Here is a 19,356-nt window from a genome sequence, read left to right on the forward strand (position 1 = left end):
CTATTTGCTAGCTCATACTTATCATCTTCAATCTTTTGCCAAAGAATTTCTAAATTGACTCAACCATGTATTCTGAGAACAAAAGATAACAGTTATAAACCTTCCTAAATCTCCTTCTAAGTAGTGTTATGATGGATGGATTGATTGTCACTAATAATAATGAAGACAATCCTATCATAACGATGCAAGAAAACCTCAAAATGCATCAATCTACAATTGTTCATCACTGAGATCATCCTTTTGGAAATCTAATTATGTTGTCATTGATGTAAAACTTGTTGGTTTAGATGTGGTACGGTCCGGATATACTCTTGTGCTATGCAAACTATTGTTGGTTACAGTTGGTGACAAGTGAGTTGTTATTATGTCATACAAGTATATGAAGGCTTCTTTATTTTGTTTTGTTGATTAAGAGTGTCAAAAATTGGTGTTTTGTTGAGTTTGATTGGTGTCTCAATTGAAGTTTATTATGGAAGATGATCAAAGATCTATGATATCAATATGTGTTGCTTGGTGTTGTTGAGTTTGGTTGATGCCTCAGTTAAATTTTGTTATGGAATATGATCAAAGATGTATGATATCAATATGTGTTGCCTAGTATTGCTATTGAGTTTGAGTTGAGGTTGTGTTGTCATTGATGTTACAATACTATATAAAGTTGTAGCAGATGTTCAATGGTATATTTGGTCTAGAATTTAATATTCAAATGTTGTTGTATTGTTTGGTGAAGGTGTTGTGCCTACATCAGGAGCTCCTAGAATATCAGTGTAGTAGAAGTTTCAATATGCAAGAAAGAGTGTTGAATGCCCCAGTGGAAGAATGTTTTGATCTGGATTGTGAAGAGTATGGTGTGCAGACTTGGATATAATGTTAATGTTTTGTGAATGGTGTACTATCAAGTTTGTAGGACCTCTAGTTTCTCAAATGATGAGATTAGTTGTTGTTGTTCTCTGATAGTGAGAGTGTCTGTCAAACTGATTTGCAATTTGCTTGGTGGCTTTCAGTTATGTGAACTCAAGTGTTGTAGTTTGGAGGACATACTTATTTGGTCCGTTCAGTGTTCCAATTCTAATATTTGGTGTTGTTTTTTATTCCACATGTGAGTTATGTTGGTTTATACTTGAAATGGTCAGTCATGTTGGGTCTCAGTATGCCTAGATGAATTATCTTGTCTAGATCATGCTTTTTGGTTTGGATATGTGTTGGAGGTTAAGTTGGAATATTATTTTGGGTATCACCATGGTGTGTGGAGATCCGCATTAGGTAATTTGCATTGGAAGATGTTTTGGGTTGACCGATTGTTGAGGCTCATTATTTATCGACATATTTCATTTAAAAGTCACTTTGGAAGATGTGTTAGGGTATGTGGGTCATTGGAATCAACTTAGAGGGATGTGTGGTGCTATTTTTGGGTCCCCTCTTTCTTTTGGTGTGATGAGATGTATAGATGTATGGGATGTGTCTGAAATAATGCAGTGTGGATGTGAATGATATGCAAATAGATTTGATTGAAAAGGTGTGCAATAGTTAGTTGAGAAGAGCCTTGATGGTGTTAAGTAATAGAGTTTGAGGTCAGATGTATTTGTCATGATATTGGACACTTGACACAAAGATTTAAGGTCAATTTCATGGTCACGAGATCCTATTCATTTTTCAGTTCAACTATTCCTGTCAGAAGATAGTGTGTCTCTCTTAGCATATCTTTGTATCTTACCCTAAAATAGTGATTTTTAGTTGTGCAATTCCTTTGTATCTTGCCCTAAGGTTGTGCACCTTACCTAGCAATTCTTGAGCAGTGAGCTCCCTAGCTTGTGGTTTAATTATTGTAATCACTTATATCTATATTGTGAGTGTGATTCTCACAATGGTTTTTTCCTTCTTAGGTTGTCCACGTAAAGCTAGTGTTCATGAGTTGATTGTGTTGTGTACTTTCATGATTTGATTAAATTAATATGTTAGTGGCGGTTTGAAGTTTAATAGATCAGAAATAAAGTTGTGTTAAAGATCTGGACTAATTCAACACCCCCTCAGTCCTGTTGTGTGTTCAACAATTGGTATTAGAGATTGGTCCCTCTCGAGAAGCTTAACCACTTGAGGGAGATCCAAAATGTCATAGGATTTGAATTTCAAAGCACCAAGGTTTGAAGTTACAAATTACTTTTATTGGAAAGAGAGAATTGAATTTCACTTGGAGTCTCTACTGAAGGAAATATGGAAAATTATCAAGACTGGTTATAGCGCTCCATAGGATGGTCCTTCACAAAACTCCAAATGAGATAAAAGATAATGAAAATAATACAAAGGTTAGGGTTGTTATCGTCAGTTGCTCAAGTGATCAAGTGTTTGGCAAGGTTGTGGGATTGAAGATTGCTAAAGAAAATTGGGACAAGCTAAGAAGTGTATGTGAAGATTATTTGAAGTCAAAACGAGCTAAATTGACAAATCTAATGCATAAATTTGAGAACCTACGGATATTTGATGATGAGCTCATTGAAGGATATGTCCATGGGATAAATGAACTTGTAAATACTATCAAAGATGTTGGTGGAAAAATAGAAGAAAGCGATGTTGTGAGAAAAGTGTATCCCTACAAGCCCAAGATGTTTGCGATTAAGGAGAGCTATGATCTAGATAAGTACACACTAGACCAGCTCCTTGGTTCACTATCTACTTTTGAGATTTATGAGATGGATGATATCAAAAAGGAAAGGAGAGAAATGACATTCAATGTTTCAAAGAAGCTTGAAGATGAACCCAAAGTAAGAGAAGAGATAGATGAGCTTGATGAAAACTTTGTAAGTAGACAGAAAAGAGGAACCATGAAGTACAAAGCTATGTTACCTTTGAAATATATAATTATGGTAAAATTAGTCATTGTGTTTCTAGATGCATGTATAAGGAAGACTACAAAAGATCTGATGATGATGAAAGGAAGGATGGATACAAAAGTAGTGATAGAAATAAGAAGACAGATGACAAAGATAAAGGAAAAAGAGGCTTTTTTCCAATAAAGACACACATATCTAAAGATGAATATGGTGTTGATTCAAATGAACAATTCTTCTTATTGGCTATAAGGGAGAAGGATAAAGGAAGACCCCATAGACCAGAAAATATGAAAACTAGTAGAAACCTTGTAAAGGAAAGGTTGATTTTCATGCTAAAGTTGAACTAAAGACTTGGATAATTGATTATGATTTCTCAAACCATATGATATGTGATAAAGAGGAAATTTCATTAACCTTGAGAAGCATGATGGTGGCTCAATGAAATTTTTAGGAGAGGAATTTGCACCTATTTATGGAAAAAGATGCATTACAATTGGTGGTAAGCATAAGATTGGTGATGTTTACTATGTCAAAGGCCCAAGATCTATAATTTGTTGAGTGTAACTCAGGTGTGCAATAAAGGTTATGAGGTCATATTTAAAGAGTCAGGATGTGAAATAAAAAAGGGAGGTACCAAGAAATTAGTTGTAGAAGGTATGAGAATAGATGGAAATTTCTACTATGTGAAGGATAATAGTGGAAGTAATTGTTTGTTGTCGTATTGAAGGTGGTACAGAGGTTGGTGGGTGAAGATAGGAGGCATAGCCAGAGGTGGAGATGGGAGAGGAAGAAACATGAGACAAATTAAGGAGGTGTGAATATCTCAGATAAAAATTGTAACCATGGGGGGGTCCCCCCAATGTGACCCCCACTGGTTCAAAGCTCCAGTCAAAAGTAGTTACCAATCCAAAATAAATAAATAAATGTTTGTTGACGTAAGTTTGTGGAAAATGGAATCATACTGAGACTACAAATGAACATGGGAATGAGGTTATTCATGTTGATGTAGAAGAGAGAAAGTTCCATAAGTTTAAATTTGGATAAAGATGGTTGAAGAGGATTTGAATCATATAGAGGAAAGTCGGACAGAACATGCACCTACAATAGTAAACAAGAGTGAGATAGAAATCAAGAGAACATTCACAAGTAGGCTGAATAAAGATGATAAAGAAAAAGAAAAGATCAAAATTGAATTAAATCAAGATGAACTTACTATGGTCTAGAACAAAAGGAATTTTAGGAAGTCCTCTGCTCAAACCAGATAGTCATCATCTTTCAATGGTAATATTTTTGCATGCACTAAATTTGGACATAAAATAAGTGAGTGCAAAAATCAGAAGGGTCACATTCATTCAATAAACAATGTTATTCTTGTCCTAAGTTTGGTCACAAATCTAATGTGTTCCAAAGTAGAATAATATGGAATGGGAATATGAAGGCAAGGTACGGTAGGAATGTTCAATCTTTCAATGAATAATGTTATACTTGCAATATGTATGGGCACAAGGCCATTGAGTGTAGGTCTAATAGAAGATTCAGAAGGAATGGTGATGGAAAAATTAATGGAAGTGGACTACAGCAAGGTTCAGTATGCTATAATTGTAACAAGATTGGGCATATTGCTAAGTATTTGTAGAGAAAGGAATGAGAATTATATTGATCTAGAAAATAAGATTGATCTTAAAGAGAAGTTGAAGATACTATGGATGAATAAATTAGATGGAGCTACATTAATGATTGGATATACACCCTCAATTGGTGCTAACTCTTTTGGCAATTAAACATAATGTTGTGTCTAGGGGGAGATATACCTAAAAATCTCATGAACCCTCTTAAAGATTTGGGTGTTGAATTATCTTCAGCATTGTTTCTTAGGAAGCTTGTGCTCTCAATGTGAGTTTTTTATGGAGATGTAGAAATGGTGATCTGGATATGAAATCAATCTGTAATGCAGATAACAGAAGAAGTTTAGATGGTGGTAGAGTCATTTGTTGAAGAAAAATACTTTTTGGTAGTTCTTTGTAGTACTTAGATCATGAGATGAAGTATCATGTAGGAGACTCAAATCTTATCTTTTGTCTCCTGAATTGGTGTGATGGTTTCTCTTAAGGGGACCAATGTAGTACATGTTTCCTTGATTTCACGAAAATGGTTGTAAATGAAATTTGTCCCTGTTAGGTGGAGTATTGCATGTATCAAAGAAAGAGAATGTACAAAGATAAAAGAGATTAGAAGAACATTACAAAGGAAGGGAGAACTCTAAAGGAAGGTGATTGTTTTTAGATAAGTGCCCTTTGTATTTGATGTCAAAGGGAGAGAAATTTCAGTAGAAGATGGTACAAGTATTTTTATTAATGAAACTAGGGAGATTGTTGGAAATATGAGTTATGTTGTCATTGATGTCAAACTTGTTGGTTTGAATGTGGTTTGATTTGGATATAATCTTGTGATATGCAAACTACTATTGGTTACAATTGGTGACAAGTGAGTTTTTATTATGTTTACATGCAAGTATATGAAGGTTTCTCTATTTTGTATTGTTGATTAAGAGTGTCAAAAATTGGAGTTGTTGTTGAGTTTGATCGGTACCTTAGTTGAAGTTTGTTGTGGAAAATGATAAGAGATGTATGATGTCAATATTTGTTGCTTGGTATTACTATTGATTTTGATTGATGCCTCAGTTAAAGTTTGTTGTGGAAGATGATCAGAGATGTATGATATCAATATGTGTTGCTTGGTATTGCTATTGAGTTTGAGTTAAGATTGTGATGTCATTGGTGTTGCAGTAATTTATATAAAGTTTTAGTAGATGTTTTGTGGTATAATTAGTCTGGTATTAAGTGTTTAGATGTTGTCACATTGTCTGGTGAAGATGTTGTGCCTACATGAGGAATTTTTTGAAGATTAGTGCAATAGAAGTTTCAATATGAAAGAAAGAGTATTTAATGCCCTAGTGGAAGAATGTTTTGATTTGGATTGTGAAGAGTATGGTTTACAAACCTGGAAATAATGTTAATGTTCTATTAATGGTGTGTTATCAAATTTACAAGTCCTATGGTTTCTTAGATGATGGGATTAGTTATTGTTGTTCTCTAATAGTGAGAGTGTCCATCAAACTAGTCTAGAATTTGTTTGTTGACTTTCAGATATGTGAACTCAAGTGTTGCATTTTGGAGGACATTCTTATTTGGTTTGTGTAGTGTTCTATTTCTAATCTCTAGTGTTGTTTTTGTTTCGCGAGTTATGATGGTTTGTGCTTGTAATGGTCAGTTGTGTTGGGTCTCAATGTGCTCGAATGGATTATTTTGTCTGGCATGCTTTTTGGTTTGGATATGCATTGGAGGTTAAGTTGGACTATTGTTTTTGGTCTCACCATGGTGTGTAGAGATCCACATTAGGTAATTTGTATTGGAAGATGTTTTTGGGTCGACCAGTTGCTGAGTTTTATTGTTTATCTACACATTTCAGTTGGAACCGGATTTGGAAGATGTGTTAGGGTATGCAGCTCATTGGAATCAACTTAGAGGGATGTGTAGTGCTATTTTTCGGTCCCCTCTTTCTCCTAGAGTGGACCACATTGGATATTATTGGTCTGTATGGCCTATTTTATGTAATCTTGTATACTCTGTTTTGGGTTGACCTTGTTGAGAGTTTTAATTAATATCTTTGTATATAAGGATGAGTAAATGTATGTGTTGAGATATACAGATATATGGGATGTGTCTAAAATAATTCAATGTGGATGTGAATAATATGCAGATAGGTTCGAATGAAAAGGTGTGCAATAGTTAGTTGAGAAGAGCCTTGACAATGTTTGGTAATAGAGTTTGAGGTCAGATGTATTTGCCATGATATTGGACACGACACACAGATTCAAGGTTAATTTCATGATTAGGAGATCCTATTCATTTTTAGTTCATATATTCCTACTGGAAGATAGCGTGTCTTTCTTGGAATATATTTGTATCTTGCCTTGAAGCAGTGAGTTTCAGTTGTGCAAGTCCTTTGTATCTCGTCCTAAGGTTGTGCGCCTTAGCGAGCAAGTTTGGAGAAGTGAGCTCTCTAGCCTATAGCCTAATTATTGTAATCACATACTTATATTATGAGTGTGATTGTCATTGTGGTTTTTCCCTTCTTAGGTTTTCATGTAAATTTGATGTTCATGAGTTGATTGTGTTTTGTGCTATCATGATTTCATTAAACTAATATGTTAGCAGTGGTTTGAAGTTTAATAGTTTATAAATAAAGTTGTGTTAGAGATCCAGACTGATTTACCCCCCCTCCCCTCTCAATCTTGTTGTGTGTTCAACACATCCAAATCATAAACATACAAATGATGTAACAACTACAAAATGACAAACCTAAGCAACATTCATCAATGTGATTGATGCAAAATTGGTGGATAGCCATGTAAGAACTAGAAACTTGCCATTAGTAGTCACATTAAGATTTTTTTTTCAAAGGGTACAATTCCTACTATACCATAAGCTATAATGATCATGATTGTGTACAAATCATCTCATATACAAGTGTATATTATTACAATCAGCCATCCAAAGTCAAGGAGTATTGAAATCACCAATATAAAAAGGGTGCAATAACAATAAATTAACAATATTTACAAAATGGAAGTTGTAGTTTTTTAAACATTGATAGAAAATCACCACACAAACATTTTCGTACTTTTAAAAGCCTTCAAAATTAAAAACCTTGAGAAGTTTTATACAAATTTAAGTAATGGACTATAGTGTTTTTTAATGAAGGAAATAATTTTCTTACAATTGGGAATTGTAACGTCGTAAATTGTATCCACATACAATTTTATCCTCACTTCGACCTCACCTTGGTGCTTTGGTTTTTGATGCCTAATGCATGTTATGATTCTACTCACACCATTTATAGACTTGCATTTTCATCTCCTGGTCTACCTTCCCTCCAAAACTGAGTCCTAATTATCAAGACCAGGGCACTCAACGTCCTGGTCATGTCAATTAGGGCCCATTTTTTGTCCCCTTAACAGTCATCCTAGATGTGCGAGAAATTTGATCCCATGTAAGCCTACTCTATAAATTTAATTAATTTTTGGGAAATCAAGTATAAAAGGAGGTCTACCCCTCTCATTTGAAACCTAATCCTCTAAGCCATTCAAATTACACTCTAGAAAATTCAAATGAGCAAGCATCGGTCATTCATCAAGCATTGGAGAAGAAGTGAAGTAAAGTTTATGCATTCAAGATGGCATCCATCATCAACCTTCTTTGAAGACATTCTACATGAAACCCTAAAACCCTTGTATGAGGATCAAACAAAACTTCATCAAGGTATATTTTAATTACAAGAATTTTTGTTTCAAGTCTAGCCTTCCCTTCAATAGGAAAGCATCTTGTAGTAATTTCCATTTCAATTTCTATCTCAATTTCAAGGTTAATTCCTAGACTGGAGTTTGATCTAAGGCAAACCCCTATCGACAATATCTTTCCTTCTCTTTTTGTGTGCAGGAAATAGGCTTAGGAGTTGTACTCAGAGATTATGACATAGTTGACAATGACGAATGGGTTCAGCTTTCAACAGAGTGAAATTCGGAGGACCAAGGAAAATCTATACTACCTGGTCCCAAAACATTAGGCCAAACTTTTGGGAACAGGCTCTAAACATCTTATTTTGCCTAGATCTCAATTTGTGGCTCCGTAGGATATCTTAGTAGTCTACTTTCAACAATTTACTTGAATTATTCATTTTTTTGCCCTAATTTTATAATTACCTTCCAATTTCAACTAAGAAAGAGGGTAATAAACAAATAACTAGTGAATCTAATCAAAATTTCAACCCTTTCCTTATTTGGATTGTGGCTAGATCTATTGGATTCACCCCTCTTTCAATGTGTTGGCTAATTTGGCTTGTTAGTGGTTTTCTTATCTTAATTGAAACCCTAATTCCAAATTACACCCAAAATAGGAATCATGCTGACCTCATTTCTCTTCCTCATTGTGACTTGTTTACTACCTTTAGGAATCATTGCACAAGGATTATGCAACACTAATTTCATATATACTAATCTCCTCCTTTCTATTTTCTTATGGTAATTTCTCATTCAATTAGACAAATTTTTTCAACATATTTCTTTCCTTCATATTTCCTTCCTTAAGAATCACATTCTATATTGTGAGAAATATAAGTTGAAAAATACAAGAGGTTATTGTATTATCTTCATACACCCTTCCAAAAAAAAATGGGTTGCATCCTTCTAAACACCTTGAACACTAGTGCCTTCAACCATTTATGTGACATCATTCTCCCATGTAGATTTTTGATAAATATTTGTTTCCAACTCTAGGGCATGTTGGAACTCCTCCACTAAGCAGCGTGTACCTCAACTAGTTGCCCCTAATAATCTTTCAACATTACTTTATCTTCAATAGTAGAGTGATGCTTTAAGAATTTCAAACCTAGATCTTTCATAACCTTGTTAGTTCTCATGACATTGAATTCAAAATATGTCGTAGTTTCATTTAAGGTTGTATTGCATGGAATGGTTAATTTATTTGCAAATATAATATTACACCCCTTGTCATTTTCAACCTTCATTTGTCTTATCTTATTACTTGGATCCCATATTCTTATGTACAAACAACTTTGAACCTTTGGAGAATGATCTACCCTTTTTGTGCACTCCCCATGATGACAATAATTTTTGTAGTAACATAGAAGGCAACAAATATTAAATATTTTAGATCTATGGCTACAAGTCGAATGCTCATCCTCATTTTTTGAAAATAAATTCATTGAGATATCCTCAACAACTATATTTTTGTGATCCATAACCCATGAATTAGGATTAACCAAAATATTTATTTGAAGAGTATGTCCATCCACAATGCTACTCTATAAATCAATCAATGGCTCATCATGTCCATGATTCGGCATATTTCCCTTCATCTTGAACTCTTCACTTCAAATAAGTGAATCTCTTTCTCTATGGTCTACACAAATATTTTTTGTGTCATACATTCATTAGAAACTAAAATATATTTTACTAGTAAATGTTCCTTTCCTTCACAGTAGATTTATTTTATTTTTGCACAACGCTATCCTTATTGAACACCAACTACAATTTCAATTGGTGTTCCTTCAACACCATTAGAATGCATGGGAATAACTTCAATTTTTTAGGCTTCACATTCAACATACAATGATGATTTTTATTGGCTTCATTAAAAAAGAAAATTATTGATGTGAAATCTCAAATTATTGAAAAATCTCTTTCAGTTAAAATGTTCTTACTTTCAACCTCTAATTTTGACACTTCTTCCTTGTCTTGTACTTGCAACGATGTATCAAACACCCTTTCTAGTTTCATCACCTCATTTAATATATGTATATTTTACTTCTTCATTGCTCCCATATCTACATCCTAGATCCCAAGGTTCCTTACATGTAAAAAAAGCATTTTTTCTTCTAATTTTATTTTTGGTGTCCTCATCTACCTTCTTTGTAATAATTGGACTTGTATTCTTTTGTGAAAGTATGGTTTCATGATATGGCTTCTTTTGGAATTCTCACTTAAATTTATTCTTTATCTCTCCATTACCCCAATTCTTGTATTTTTCTTGACCTCCTTTTCAAGGTTCACTCTTCTTTACATGTTATATATATTCTCTACAAGACATTTTATATTTTTTCTCTTTGGGTAGGGATTTGTAATCTGTATGCCATCTACAAACCTTACTTTTTACTTGCTTATAAAATGAAATAATTTGATGGCAATTATGGTTGGTTATTTTAGGATTATTTAATTATGTGTCAATGTATCTTTGAAATTAATTATTAATTATATTGCATAAAGTTTAATTTGATAATGTTGAATAAAATATGTACTTGTTCTTTTGTTGTGGTTTTATGAACTAACCTACTAATGGAGAACTGAGTGCAACTGGGTGGACGTAAAAGTGTCCTAACTTCCTAGTAATGAATGGTTTAAGGGATCTTGATTCACACACCACATAAATCATATAATTTGCATTCATGAATAAAATGGTATTGCATACATGTGTCTTCATGTGTACATAATTTAATTTGAATATTGTATTAAAAAAGTGTTTCATATCATGGTTTTTATTAGATACTCGGTTTACTATATATATATATAATTTCAAATGCTTATATTTTTATTATTTTCAAAATTTTAAAAATTAAATAAATAAATATAATAAATTTTATTACTAATAATGAAATTACATATTTTATTTTACAACTAATAATATAAATATTTTTTATTTTTTTGATAAAAGTGGATGAGACCACTAAAATTATATTGATTATATATATTTTTACATGTGTCTGGTTCAAAGAGCACTGAAGGGAAAGAACCAGTAAGAAAACCCTTCAATATTGCTCAAGAAAACATAAGCCTATCTACCCATTACAAAAAGCTCATAGGCATACCAAAACCCCCAGATACATTGCAATGTATTGCCATCCGCATTAAAAATTAAATTTTGTTTATTTTAAAGATATTTAACATATTCTTTTTATTTAAAAATTTAAAAGTTATCATATTAATTTAATTGTGAAATCATAGAGAATATTTTTTAAGAAAAGTAAATACTTTATTTATAAAGAAAAGTAAATGTTGGAAAGTAAATATTTTTGTGGGAATTATTTTTAAAGAATATTTTTTAAATTTTAAAACAATTATAATTTACTTAAAAGTAAGAATAGAATTTATTATGAATGCATGAGTTTATGAATTAATTAAAAATAAACAAGTCACGTGTGCATGCTTTTAAAAGAAATTTATTCTATTTAATATTAGCATTTGTATCTTTAGGAGGTTCAAGGGATATATCGATAGAAAATTAAAGATAAGATTTAACTAAAAATATATTATAAAGGACTATTATGTAAATGAATTTAAAATAAACACAAATTTTTGTTACGTGTAAAACGAATGTAGTAATAGTTTCTTATTGTGATGTAAATATATTAATTCTACAAGTTTTCTACCTTGAAGCTCATTAGTAGATTGATTAATACACATTAGATTTCCAATATATTTTTCTACACTTTTTACAACTAATCTATATTAAGAAATATAGTCAACCTAGAGATTCCTTGACTGTATCTTGATTGCATTCTCAAGGATGTCATCCTAGAAAATTTTCATCAAGGTAATAGTAATGTATTGCTTATTGCTTTGTGAAGAGGACTAGATGCAACTTAAATTTTGGTGTTAAATTTGATATGCGGTAGCTATAACTATTTTGTTGAGGAATTTTTTGAGTTTCTTATATAATTGTTTTAAGGAAATGGGGCTAGTATTGCTAGAACTGTCCCATATGCTTTTTTGCATTTCATGACATATGAATAATACCACTACTAGATCATTAACTATTATCCCAGGGTGTTGGGATTGGTCCAATTGTTGATATCTTGGTAGGATCCTTATCAGGAGTAAAAATGGTTATGTGCACATATCTACTTGATTTAGCTTGTATCAATCTAGCATATCAGGTAAGTCATTTCAAAGCTTTATTTCTGAGAGTATACTAAAATTCTAGCATGCCAATGGTTTATTATAAGCTTGTTAACATGTAATCTCCCCAAATTTTGAGATAAATCTTGTGAATTGCATGTACATAGATTTCAACAAGTACCTAGACAAATCCTCTACATCTGAATAGATTTTTTCACAAAATTTGTATGTGCTTGTCTAAGAGTGTAAAGAGATGTCTCTCTTGGAATGTTGAATGTTTAATTTTAAGATGGTATATAGACTTTTTTTTTTGTATCGTATAATTAAATATGAACCTTGAGTATCTATTTTAAAACAAATATGCATGTATGGAGAATAAGATTTTACAATTTCAATCAACTGGAAAGTAGAAGACATGAATGTGTACATAAATTTTACTCTTCTTTCTATTCATTTTTATGTTCCTATTTTTACTTGTGCAATTGGAAAGATCATACAAAACACATTTGGATAACAAATTAAGGCATGCTCATTTTTAGGCAGCCTACAAAGGGATGGTGGATGAGTTTACAAATATTTACAAGGAGAGTAGTCTTTTCCATGGATTGGGTATGGACTTAGGGATTTTAATGAGAAAAAATAAAACACAATAAATGATTAGGACACTCAAAGATTCCAAAATAAACTCACTAAAATAATGGCAAGTGAGTTACCTCAAGATTTTTTGCACAAATTTTGTCATGTCAACAATGTTAATGAGAAAAAATGTGGAGAGTTTGCAAGTTAAAAAGTATGAAACCCTACCAACTTATTGCATTTTCAATTATAGTTCTACAAATGTTTTAAACTTCTTGAAACTAATAAGTGCCTTATATTTGTACCACAAAAAATAGAACTAAACATAACTATTATCACTAAAAATTTAAGAGGTCAAGACATGATTTGTGTCCTCAAATAATGTCTTAGCTAGCGAACCTGTCAAAAAAATTATGGACAAACTAAAGAGGGTACTTATATCTAAAATAAATAAGGCTTACAACCCTTCATTGTTGACCACAATAACTTAGCAATCTATCTCAATGCTAATCATTGTTGATGGAAGAGACACTTGGTGTGTACTCCATTTTTGTAGCCTTCAAGCTCACGAAGTGGCTTGTGTGCTTATGAGAAGATTACAACCATGATAGATGCAGGGGTAAGGTAAGCCTTACATGTTTACTGGTAGACCTTTGTTCTAATGCCAGGGAGGAGGATTCAAATCAAAATATGAAGAAAAATGAAAAACATAGAAAATGCTTTAAGTCCAACTCGGGGACTCATTACAAGTAATAGTTCATTAATAAAGGAAAAGAAACAAAGAAATGCAAGTTGAAATCAATGAACTTAATATAATAACTCACAATAAGTAATGTATCCGGTGAAAATGGTGATAAAACTATTGTAAAACCAACAAAGATCCAACCACATAAAACCCTAGTTCTACAATTAAGAATCCACAATACACCAATGAAGAACCTAAAACATGCAAAACATCAACAAAATAAATTGATTATACCATTCACATGCTTAGTAAGGTTTGATCTCCATTGTTTCCTATCTCCATTGATCTTGTTTGATATGGTTGCTCTCAAATTTTGTATTGTACACAAGAACTCAACAAAGAACGGATTGTGGTTGTGTAGATGCTTGATTGCATGAAAGTTGATTGATCACATTGGTTAAGGTTGTGAAAGGATGAAGGAATCGTCTTATATAGAGGACACCTTAGAAAATGGAGGGATAGGATTAAGAGATGTAAAGGATGAATGGTCAACTAGGATTAAAGGGTAGGTAGCAGAAATAATAAAATATGAAGGGGGTAGTTAAGGATAAAATGGAGAGATAAACGACAAGTGTCATGGAGGGATAAATCTAATGCATTAATTGAATAAATAGAGATCTATTTAATTAATAGAGGAAGTGAGACCAATTAAATAAATAAAATATTTATTTAATTTAAGGAAAGGATAATTTAAATAAATACAAATATTTATTTAAATAGGGAAAGGCAAGAAGAGGATAAGTGAATTAATTAAATAAATAAAAATATATTTAATTAATAGAAGTCTTAGGATAAAATAATTAAATAAATAAAATATATATTTAATTATGACAGGACAATTTTAGGTGTCTACAAGTAATTATGCATTCATAAAGGAGAGAAACAATAAAATATGGATTTTTTATTTTTTTTGAACGAAAGTGGCAAGCCACTAATATATATATATTAATAAGCTAACCAATTCAAGAGCTCAATAGGGAAAGAATCAGGAAGAAAACCCTATATCCTTGCTCAGATACAATGAACAAAGAGGAAAAGAGGCTATGAGAAGGAGCCCCCCAAAGATCCGAAGAGAGAGATAGAACCTGCCCATATTACAAGCCTCTAAGAGGCCAAATTTAGAGTAGCAAGTCAGGACAAGTTCGAAAGAAAACTTAAAAAACTGCCCCCACAACCGGTAATCATGAAGACTTGGAAAGCGGAATTCTGTTGTCAGAACATTGTAGAGCTACCATGACTGGTTATTGGTTGTGTTATACCGAAACTTTGATATCGGTATGTTGTCCTCTTAACCGGTTCATAAAAGAGCCTCCATTACTGGTACTAACTGACTGGTTAATAAGATGGCTCGGCTACCGATTTTGTTATACTGGTGGAAAAAAAAGACGAATAGACCAACACTGGTAATAACAAGGAGTAGTCAAAAAATTTCAGGTCATATCAGTTGCCGACAAATTTTTTTACACGTCAAAATGGAGCATATTCTAAGCAGCAAAAAACAAAGCCAGAATTACTTTACTCATCCATGGCTGCATCATCCTAGGTTTGAATTTCAGGGGCATCGAAGGTTGGAATGTTTACCTCCCATCGTACTAGCACTACATCTTCTTGAGGGTGATGAAGGACCTCCCAAATATTGACCTTTGTGTGTTGTCGTAGTCTACTATCTCTCGAAAGGGTTAATGCGGTCGTTTCCCACTCCTCAGCCACTTCGGGTTGAGAAGAGGTAGTCCATCCCAAGGCCTCATCCTGCATCAGTGCATTGAGGTCATGCACCCTATCTAAAGCCCATCCCCTTTCCACTAGTTGCGAAATTGGCAGACTGGGATCAACATTTTCTATTTCCAGGATCACCATGAGAGCCCCAACTTTGATTCTGACTCTATGCACAATATGCTCATCCACTTGTCTACCAAATTGCTACAGGTCATTCTTCACATGGCGGAAGTTTTGTCATTCGAGGGCATGCCTTATTCGTTCATAAAGAACCATGTAAGCATGGCTAGATTGAATAAAATATCGTGGAAAAAGGCCCCCAAGGAGAGCTGACCCCTGCCATAGATTATAATTTACCAAGGCTCCATGGAACGAGGTCGGTGCAAGCACATCTTGTCTTACCAACTTAAAGAACACTAGTTCAAGCAAAGGAATCGATTGCAAGAGATCCAGAGCATTGGACAAAAAAGAACTGAGAAGTTGATAGGGAAAAAGAATTCTTTTGGCTTGAGGGGACAAATTCTCCTTACCAATGAAATCTTTGACAACTCTTCTCAGTTGTGGGTTGTGCAGAAGAAAAAGTTGATCGAGGTCCCTGTTATTGATGTGTCCATGAAAATCCGTCGAGGGTTATGTAATTCACACTGGAACCTGGTAGTTTCATGGTATATACTTCCAATGAATTTTCCTACACCCTTCACAAGAGTCATTCTCCATATTGAAGAACACTGAGATACTTCAAAAATAAAAAAACTTTGAAAATTTCCACTAGGAATTGTGTATATAAAAGCAGGCAAGTTTCCATTTATAAGCAAAAATTAACATCTAGAAGTGCAATAATTAGTCAAACTTTAAAATCAAGTTCGCGATTTCTTGCATTAACTTGTGACTGTAATGTAGTCGGGAGGATGTGTGAGAGGCCAAAATCTGTTTTGCCCCATGTGAAGTGACATCATGAAAATCCCATATTACTTCACACTCATTTTTCATTCATACCATCTGCAAACTACATTTAAATGCATAAATGCTAGTGTCCTATCAGTCATCATGTTCGCAGGCTTCCAGTTAAATGCATACATGCGAGTACTTATTAAGTAGTAATTTGTGATTAGAGTGTTGTACTTTCCTTTTGTACCAATTCAAGCAATTTGGGAAAAGAAGACAGTTTGGTGGGAGATGCAATTGACTCAACTGAAATGTCATCCCAGCCCATATTTGCTAATATGTCAACAACAAAGTTGCCCTCTCTTAATGTGTGATTGACAATGTAATCTGAAAATGTGTCAAGTGAATCCAAGATATGCTTCAAAACATACGATAGGTGCCAAGTCTTAGATCTTTTCGAGGTAATTTAATTGATAATAACTAATGAATCCCCTTCTATATGTATGTTGGACAAACCACATTTCCTTGCAACACCAGGCCAGCTAGTAAGGCATTTGCCTTCGCCAAGTTATTTGTACCCGAACGGATGGGAGAAGCTTGGAAAGCACACATTTTGCCAAATTGATCTCTTATGCAAACTCCGATCCCCGACTTCCCTGGTTTTCAACGGGAAGAGTCATTGAAGTTAATCTTAAAGAAATTAGGTGTTGGGGGTACCCATTTTATGAAAGACCTATCTCTAACATGAGTTGAGGACCAATTCGGGGGAATCCCTATTGGCAAAATAATACCATTCCATGATTTTGCAATTACCTTATCCCACTGGGTGAATGACTGAATATCCTTGGAATTAGTGAGAGAAGAATTTATAATTTTTGCAATCGAGTTTTCCAAATTGATCAAAACTTGATCTAGAGAAGAGGATATTTTTTTGAAAATTCTTTTATTCTTCTCCCACCAAATGGCCCAAATGATGTGAGCAGGAGCACATTTCCAAATGTCTAAGAAGGTTGATGAAAAAAATAAAAGAGGCCAAGAGTTAAACATATCCCAAAGTGATTTCGGGAAGGGAATCATAACTTGGAGTTTATTCATGATGAAGAACCAACATTGGGAGGCAAAGGTGCAGTGTAAAAATAAGTGATCAACTGATTCTTCCTCTAAGCCATAAAATACACAATTAAAAGCTTGTGAAATGCCCAATTTTACTAGTCTATCGACTATTAGGATTGTTTTGTTCAACGTTAACCATGCAAAACAACCTGCTTTTGGTAGAACAATGTCATTCTAACAGAATTAATATGTCCGGCTACCTACCTTACTGCTGCAACCCTGCTGTAAGGCTTTGTAACCTTCTTTAATTGAATATTGCCCTAATTTAGAAGCTACCCAAATTAACACATCTTCTTTGTTAGACATGAGAACTATCCTATTCAATAAGATAGTTGCCAAGGCGGAAGATTGCTGGGTGGATATTGGGAGAAGAGTTGGGTCTTTTCAGATTAATTTACCTGAAAATATTTCTACAGCGGACACATAGTCACTCAATTTTGTACCACAATGAGCTATAGCTATATTCATAATATCTTCCATATTATCCATTTGAGCAATTGGAGGATGCCCACACCATGAGTTTGTCTAGAAGTTAGCACTGAGACCATAAAATATGGATTTTAATCAATAAGTTTCAACACAATTTAATAATAAATTGAAGAATGAAAATATATGTCAAATATCTTTACACTCTTTTAATGACAACTCGGGATAAAGTCTAGTAAACTCATAAGGCAAAGCTACCAACTGTGAGTCAGTATCATGTGTGCGTAGTTGGTCATATAATACAAATAAATATTTACCCTCACAAAATGAAATATAAAATGAGGAAATCAAGATTGATATTCAAATTTTCCAAGAGATTAAATTCGTTTCATTTATTCTGTGTATAATACAAGTGCATGCTTGTTTCAAAGAGAGTTGTTATAAATCAGCTTCTAAACAACCATGCAAAAATAAGCTCCAACAAATACTTTTAAATCCAAAGCATAATACTAAAATATCATTTTTCCATCATCAGGATCTATCAGCTATACAGGAAGAAAATATCCATTTGAGAGGTATAATTCCTCCTAACACAATTGGAAGGCATGGGAACTATATCTAGTAGCCAATTTTAATCAATTCCGGGAAAAATTAAAGTGAAATAGCTAATCATCAAAAGGCAACTAGTAAGATAGGCATATAAAATCCTAGAGAGATAGCAGTAATACAAATAGTTTTTGAAGCTAATTACATGTTTTATATGAACATTGCCTAGCAAATTTTATTGATATTACTATTTGTCATATGTTGATTGCAGACACTACATATTCATGTTAGGAACTTCATGTGAGTATATCAGGTGTGCATCGAGATACCCTCCTACTCTTTATTTCTAATTTCAATTTGTGGATGACCTTTGATGGTTAATGGAAATTGGAGACTTTATTATCTGTATTTAATTTTATATGTATAACAGATGAAGATTTATATGAGCTTGTATTTAATAATCATTTAGATGTGTCAATGTGAGAGCCAATATGTATAATTGTACTTGAATATATGTACGTGTACCTAGAACTAGCATGATTGCATGGGAAATGTAATTTTATCTTATGAATATCTTTTCATTTTTTAATTTTTTAATAATTAGGAAAATGTGAGACCATTACACCTATATACATTTCATCATGTCATGATAAAATTCAATTGAGCTTTCTCTTTGATCTCCTTCTTAGTAACCTTTGATTTTTCTTTGACCTTTCTCAATTGTTATTCTTCCTCTATAGTCCTTATGAAATACCTATAAAATGATACTCAAGATTTAAAATCTTCTAATTTACCTTGGAAATGTTTAAATATATTGGTAATATAAGTTAGATAATATTTTACATTGTTATTTATATTCTCATATTCTTCATACCATTCATTAATTGCACTTACATTGTCTCTTTGTAGCATTCTCTTAAAATGGGACATTTCGAAACCTCACATGATAAGCACTTCACAAGTCTCATGCTATCCTAGCTATATCAGAAAACTTATTAGATTTCATCACAAATACAAATCCACAGGCCAAAATAACAATTTCACTACAT

Source organism: Cryptomeria japonica, chromosome 8, assembly GCF_030272615.1.
Source record: "Cryptomeria japonica chromosome 8, Sugi_1.0, whole genome shotgun sequence".
Lineage (NCBI taxonomy): Eukaryota > Viridiplantae > Streptophyta > Pinopsida > Cupressales > Cupressaceae > Cryptomeria > Cryptomeria japonica.